Below are 8,014 nucleotides of genomic sequence, written 5' to 3' on the forward strand. Positions count from 1 at the left end.
AAAAAACCAGGCCGCAACGCAATAATTTTATTAACTTTGCAACAGAACATATAAACTTTAACTTTTTTAACTGAACATTAACGTGTTTGCTTACTGGTGTGTTGTTTTTTTTTTTTTTACCTTTATAGAACAAACCTCTCCTTCCCCATGGGTCAATGTGCAAAGCGCAAATCGCCCAAAGATGTGGCGAAGTGCGTTATGCACTTTGTCCCATGTGAAAGGAGACGTTTGCAGCAGCAGTGAGTGAATGGGCCCTAATAGCCCTGTGTGCCTGTCCTGTGAGATGCAGTCCATATGCTAATAGTGTACCTGTGAGTGGTACTTCCGGAAACACTCTCCAAAGCATAGGGCAGGGTGGTCCGGACAGTCAGGACAGAAATAGCGGGTGTCACGCCTTATTCCACTCCTGCTACAGACACGACATCTTTTTCAGGGTGACTGTTGGGTTGAGGTACCAGGAACGACATTGGGGAAATGTCGCTCATGTAGACGGCTAACTACACTGGTGTTTGGGGCCACGGAACCTCCTGGATACAGGAGGTTCTCGATGATCTCTTCCTGAAATTTGAGGAAGGATCCAGTTCTCCCAGTCTTACTGTAGAGAACAAAACTATTGTACAGAGCCAATTGAATTAAATATACAGACACCTTCTTATACCAGCGTCTGGTGCGTCGGGAAACTAAATACGGAGACAACATCTGGTCATTGAAGTCCACCCCTCCCATGTGGAGGTTATAGTCGTGGACTGAGAGGGGCTTTTCAATGACACGGGTTGCTCGCTCAATTTGTATTGTCGTGTCTGCGTAAATGGAGGAGAGCATGTAAACGTCACGCTTGTCTCTCCATTTCACCGCGAGCAGTTCTTCGTTACACAGTGCGGCCCTCTGCCCCCTTGCAAGACGGGTGGTAACGAGCCGTTGGGGGAAGCCCGCGCGACTAGTTCGCGCGGTTCCACAGGCGCCAATCCGTTCTAGAAACAAATGCCTAAAGAGGGCCACACTTGTGTAAAAATTGTCCACATAAAGATGGTACCCCTTGCCGAATAAGGGTGACACCAAGTCCCAAACTGTCTTCCCACTGCTCCCCAGGTAGTCAGGGCAACCGACCGGCTCCAGGGTCTGATCTTTTCCCTCATAGACCCGAAATTTGTGGGTATAGCCTGTGGCCCTTTCACAGAGCTTATACAATTTGACCCCATACCGGGCGCACTTGCTTGGGATGTATTGTTTGAAGCCAAGGCGCCCGGTAAAATGTATCAGGGACTCGTCTATGCAGATGTTTTGCTCTGGGGTATAAATATCTGCAAATTTCTGGTTGAAATGGTCTATGAGGGGCCGAATTTTGTGGAGCCGGTCAAAAGCAGGGTGGCCCCTGGGACGGGAGGCGGTGTTGTCACTAAAGTGCAGGAACCGCAGGATGGCCTCAAAACGTGCCCTGGACATGGCAGCAGAGAACATGGGCATGTGATGAATCGGGTTCGTGGACCAATATGACCGCAATTCATGCTTTTTTGTCAGGCCCATGTTGAGGAGGAGGCCCAGAAAAGTTTTACGTTCGGAAACTTGGACTGGTTTCCACCGGAAAGGCTGGGCATAAAAGCTTCCCGGGTTAGCGGTGATAAATTGTGTGGCATACCGGTTTGTTTCGGCCACAACTATGTCTAAAAGCTCCGCAGTCAAGAACAGCTCAAAAAATCCCAGGGCCGAACCGATCTGAGCTGTCTCAACCCGAACTCCAGACTGGGCAGTGAAAGGGAAAACTACGGGTGCGGCTGAAGTTGGGGACTGCCAATCAGGGTTTGCCAGCACCTCTGGGATTCTAGGGGCTCTACGGGGGGCTGCGACGGGGTCACTACTGCACGTGCCACCGTACCAGCTTCAACTGCCCTTCTGGTGCTCGCTACTTCACCAGGTTGTACGGCAGTGCTGGTACTAGGTCCAGGGAGGGCTGGGCTGCTGGTGTATGCCTCACCACGTAATCCGACAGCACCAGCCCCACTCTGCTGCTCTTGAAGCGGATCCTGCGCAACCTGCGGTCTAGCGACACGGGGCCGGGTACGCCTGGTTCTATCAGGGACCTCAGCCTCCTCGTCCGAACTATGGGTCAGAGAGCCACTGCTTTCTACAGGTTCGTATTCTGACCCGCTGGATTCATCAGATGAGGGTTCCCACTCCTCATCCGACTGGGTCAGAAGCCTGTAGGCCTCTTCAGAGGAATACCCCCTGTTAGACATGTGGGCAACTAAATTTAGGGGTATTCCCTGAGACTACCCAAGAAAAAAAAAGCAAGCCTGTCTTACAAAGGGGAGGCTAGCGAAGTACCGGAGGCCGCTGCGGTTGATAAAAAATATCAAAACTGATTTTTTTATCGCCTGCTCCTCTGCTGGATCCAACCGACGAAAAGAACCAGCAGAGGAGCAGGCAGCCATATAACAGATCATATTTACAAATATGATCTGCTATCTGGCACTTTGATTGGATTTTTTAAAAATCAGCAACCTGCCAGCCACGATCATTGGCTGGCAGGTTGCTGACGAAATACTTCTCGACGAAATGCCGGCGCGAACTGCGCACGCGCGGGCGCATACTCGCGTCATCTCGCGTCTCGCGAGATGACGCGTATATGCGTGACTGTGCGCAGCGCTGCCACCTCCGGACCGCACATCTGCGTTAGGCGGTCCGGAGGTGGTTAAGAGGTGAACGCCGGTTCTCTAACGCAGTGAGCAGGAACTATGACAGATCCTCCTCTCTGCTCAAAAATATTGTCAAAGATTTCAAGCTCACTGACGTTTTTAAAAAATGTAATAGTCATTTATCCGAATAGGCCGGCGTCACCTGGGGTAACGCTACCTGTAAATCTAGAATCAATTTTATTTTCTGCTCCAATCAAGTACTGCCTTTTAATTGTAAGCTTTTAACCAATATTTTTTCAGATCATAAATTATTGTCTTTTAAGGTGCAGTTAGGTGGCAACCTCAAAAAGAAAAAAACATGGAAACTGAATGTCTCCCTTTTAAAAGACCCCAAAATTTTATCTGATTTTATTGTGCTTTACAAGTACTGCAGGCGGGTAAGGAACCCCAGAAGACCTATTAAAGAATGGTGGGAAAGTATGAAGAAGAAAATCAAGACCTTTTTTATTAATAGGGGGAAGCTCAAGGCCCAAGAAAAAAAGAAATTTTATGATGATCTAAATACCCGCCTGCAGACACAATACAAGTTCCGCGATCTGGGCATGGATGTCAAAAAAGAAATTTCTGATATTAAAAAAGAAATTTCACAGTGCCTGGAGCAGAAAAGTAAAGAGATAATGTTTCGCTCTAAAATACAACATCTTGAAGAGAACGAGACCTGCTCCAGGTACTTTTTTTTTAAAAATACAAGAAAAACGTTTTTCTTGTATTTTTAAAAAAAAGTACCTGGGTCAGGTCTCGTTCTCTTCAAGATGTTGAGGAGCTTGGGGGGGTAAGAAATATAAATGGCATTCTTAAAAAGGTTCATGAATTTTATACTGAATTATTTAACGAGAAAAAAATTGATAAGCATTTTATGAAGGACTCGCTGAAGGGGATTGAGAATGTTTTAGATTCTGACTCTCAAAGATTTTTATTGCTGGAAATCACCGAGCAGGAAGTTTTAGAAACGGTCAAGAGTTTCAGGAAGGAGAAGGTTCCTGGCCCCGATGGTATACCTATTGAGTTTTATATCACTTTTTATGGCATTTTAAAAGAAGATTTATTTTCTCTTTTAAAAGAAGTTTTTAGGTCTAAGGCTCTCCCAGGATCCTGGAAAAAAGGTGAGGTCTCCCTTTTATACAAAAAAGGCGATAAGACAGACATAAAAAATTGGAGACCGATCACATTGCTTTGCTGTGACTACAAAATCATGGCAAAGCTATGTGCTAATAGACTAAAAAAAGTAATTCATAAAATCATCCACCAAAACTAGGTCTGCGGGGTGCCCGGGAGAAGCATCTGGGACAATATTAGGCTACTTTCACACTTGCGTTCGGGGCTCCGCTTGTGAGTTCCGTTTGAAGGCTCTCACAAGCGGCCCCGAACGGATCCGTACAGCCCCAATGCATTCTGAGTGGATGCGGATCCGCTCAGAATGCATCAGTTTGGCACCGTTTGGCCTCCGGTCCGCTCAGCAGGCGGACACCTGAACGCTGCTTGCAGCGTTTTCGTGTCCGCCTGGCCGTGCGGAGCCAAACGGATCCGTCCAGACTTACAATGCAAGTCAATGGGGACGGATCCGTTTGACGTTGACACAATATGGTGCAATTTCAAACGGATCCGTCCCCCATTGACTTTCAATGCAAAGTCAGGAGTCCCCATCAGATCGGAGTTTTCTCCGATCCGATGGTATATTTTAACTTGAAGCGTCCCCATCACCATGGGAACGCCTCTATGTTAGAATATACCATCGGATTTGAGTTACATCGTAAACCTCAGATCCGACAGTATATTCTAACACAGAGGCGTTCCCATGGTGATGGGGACGCTTCATGTTAGAATATACTGAGAACTGTGTACATTGCTGCCAGGCAGCAGGGGGCAGACCCCCCCCCCCCTCCTCCTGTAATTAACTTATTGGTGGCCAGTGCGGGCCCCCCTCACTCCCCAGTATTAAATATTACCAGTGCGGCGGCCTCCCCCTCCCTCCCTCCCCAGTATTAAATATGACCAGTGCGGCCTCCCCCTCCCTCCCCAGTATTAAATATTACCAGTGCGGCGGCCTCCCCCTCCCTCCCCAGTATTAAATATTACCAGTGCGGCCCCCTCCCTCTATATTTATTGGTGGCCGGGCCAGTGCGGATTCCAAGTATTGTGAGCAGTGCGGCCTCCCCTCTCCCCCCCTAATTAAAATCACCCCCCCCCCCCCCCACATCATTGGTGGCAGCGGAGAGTACCGATCGGAGTCCCAGTTTAAATCGCTGGGGCTCCGATCGGTTACCATGGCAACCAAGACGCTATTGCAGTCTTGGCTGCCATGGTTACTTGGCAATAAATACAAGCATTATACTTACCTGAAGAGCTGCGATGTCTGACCGGCCGGGCGCTCCTCCTACTGGTAAGTGACAGGTCTTTAGCAATGCGCCGCACAGACCTTTCACTTACCAGTAGGAGGAGCTCCCGGCCGGTCAGACATCGCAGCTCTTCAGGTAAGTATAATGCTTGTATTTATTGCCAAGTAACCATGGCAGCCAAGACTGCAATAGCGTCTTGGTTGCCATGGTAACCGATCGGAGCCCCAGCGATTTAAACTGGGACTCCGATCGGTACTCTCCGCTGCCACCAATGATGGGGGGGGGTGATTTTAATTAAGGGGGGAGAGGGGAGGCCGCACTGCTCACAATACTTGGAATCCGCACTGGCCCGGCCACCAATAAATATAGAGGGAGGGGGCCGCACTGGTCATATTTAATACTGGGGAGGGAGGGAGGGGGAGGCCGCCGCACTGGTCATATTTAATACTGGGGAGGGAGGGGGGGCCGCACTGGCCACCAATAAGTTAAATACAGGAGGGGGGGGGGTCTGCCCCCTGCTGCCTGGCAGCATCTGCCAGGCAGCAGGGGGCAGTCGTGTACACAGTTCTCAGTATATTCTAACATGAAGCGTCCCCATCACCATGGGAACGCTTCTGTGTTTAGAATATACTGTCGGATCTGAGTTTTCCGAAGTGAAAAATCAGATCTGAAATAAACAGTTATGCAAACGGATCCGTTCTGAACGGATGCAAGCGTTTGCATTATAGGAGCGGATCCGTCTGTGCAGACACCAGACGGATCCGCTCCTAACGCAAGTGTGAAAGTAGCCTTAACCTTTTAAAAGATGCTATTAACTATACGAACGAAAGAAACGGGAAAGTTGCCATTTTATCTTTGGACTTTGAAAAGGCTTTTGATCGCGTGTCGTATTTTTACCTTTTTAAAGTTTTAAAGAAGATGGGTATACCAGAGGGGTTTGTATTATCTTTGAGAGCATTTTATAACCAATGTACTAGTAAGATTTTAGTCAATGGTTTTAAGACTCAGGATGTTGTTTTAAAATCTGGTGTAAAGCAGGGGTGTCCCTTGTCCCCACTGCTTTTTATTTGCGCTTTGGAGCCTCTTTTAACCATGATACGACGAGATAAACAGATACGCGGAGTCCCCCTGCCAGGCGGAGGGGGACTAGAGGCCAAAGTGGTGGGGTACATGGATGATGTCGCAGTGATTTGTAGGGACACCCTTGCAATCCAAAAAGCAATCAAGCAAGTTGAGCATTTCTGTTGCGCCTCCGGTTTTAAAATAAATTTTAACAAAAGTAATATTTTAAATGTCGGAGAGATGGTTTTAAATGATATCAACATTCCTGAGTCTGAGTCTATTAAGATTTTAGGTGTCACCTTCAGCGAGTCCAATGATGGCCTCAGGAATTGGGACACGGTTACTGAAAAGATAAGTAAGAAATTATGCATTTGGAACCTAAGGAAGCTGACGATGGAGGGGAAGGTTTTAATTATCAAAATGATAGTTTTACCTATTTTATTATATCTTAGTATGGTGTTCCCTCCATCGGACCGTATTTTTTTAAAAATTAGCAAGACCTGTTTTAATTTCTTCTGGGGTTCCAGGATGGACAAACTGCGACGAGATACGGTAATGCTTCCTAAAAATAAAGGTGGAAAATATTTTACAGATATAAAGACGTTTCTTTTAATCAAGTATTTTAGCTACTGTTTTAATGCTCTTTTTAAGGATAACTATTGGTCATTTTTTATTCGTTATAACACTGGGTATTTTATGAGAAGATTTGGATGGTTTAAGACGGTTTTAAATTCTCCCTACTCTTTTAATTTACCCGCTTCTTATAAGATTTTAGAGAAAATAACGAATACTTTTAATCTTGGCCAAAAGAGGGCGGAGATTTAAAAAAACAGTAGGATGATTTTAAAAGATATTAATGACAATAAACTGATGGCCCCTATTAAAAATTTTAATGAAGAAAAATGTAAGCAGACCTGGCGTAATATTAACGAAAATTATCTTTTTAATGCACAGAAAGACCTGGCCTGGAGCTGCGTACATGAGTGTCTTCCATGCCGGGCATTCCAGCACCGAAGAGGACTGACGAGCACCGCGGAGTGTCCAAGGGGAGCATGCAGAGAGGAGGAGGACATTTACCACATTTTTTGGGACTGTTATTTCGCAAAGAAGATATGGATAAAAATGTTCCCCTTGATGAAGAAAATCTCAGGATTAAAAGCTCTTTCAATGGACGGTGTCTTTTATGGGTGTCTGGAGTGCCCCTCAAGAATTAAAAAGACTATGGCATGGAAGATCACGAACTGCGTCAAAGTAGCTCTATGGTCGGCCCAGAATATTTTAGTTTTTAAAAATGATGTTATTTCCGTAGAAAATGTTTTAAAGATGGTTTTAGACGAAATGTATAATTATTATTTATTTGATAAAAAAAGAACGCCTTTTATGTGAAACAAGTGGTTTTTAAGGGAATGAGGCTCAGTTATATGATTTTATAAAACCTGTAATTTTTATGTTACCTGTAAAAACGGTTTTATAATATCTTATGTAATGTAATATTGTTATGATTTTAATAAACGATTTTTACCCCTCGATGGGTAAATATCAACTTAAAAAATCTGTTCTTATCAGTTTAATATCTAATACGTCCCCTATCTGGGGACCATATATTAATGGATTTTTCGAACAGGGAGATGGAAAAAGAGCTTGCTCTGTCCACCACGCATTGACCTGGTATTGCAGTACATCCAGGACCGGTGCACCCTTTCTATTCCAGTATGAAAAAACTGAATGAAATTGAGAGATGGATTGTAAGCATCCTGCCAGCAAGCAAGTGTCAAGTTGCTGTGCCCTGCCTCAGGAGTGAGTCTGCACTTCAGCTTCCCCCCTGTGAGGGTTTTGCTGTGCTGCTTTCTGCATCCCTGGTGCTGCTGCATCTAGCCTGTCAATCTGCTAATTGCATCAGCTGTGTGTGGGTTTGTTCCAGCA

At 45.8% G+C, this 8,014-nt stretch overlaps 1 non-coding gene across 1 annotated transcript; it reads left to right on the forward strand.

Moving 5' to 3' along the window:
- Window positions 1-7,601: 7,601 nt before the first annotated feature.
- Window positions 7,602-7,793, forward strand: LOC122942790. The gene has a single exon (XR_006390712.1). It is a non-coding gene; the product is annotated as a U2 spliceosomal RNA (small nuclear RNA).
- Window positions 7,794-8,014: the final 221 nt, after the last annotated feature.

The sequence above is a fragment of the Bufo gargarizans genome, chromosome 6 (assembly GCF_014858855.1).
Source record: "Bufo gargarizans isolate SCDJY-AF-19 chromosome 6, ASM1485885v1, whole genome shotgun sequence".
Classification (NCBI taxonomy): domain Eukaryota; kingdom Metazoa; phylum Chordata; class Amphibia; order Anura; family Bufonidae; genus Bufo; species Bufo gargarizans.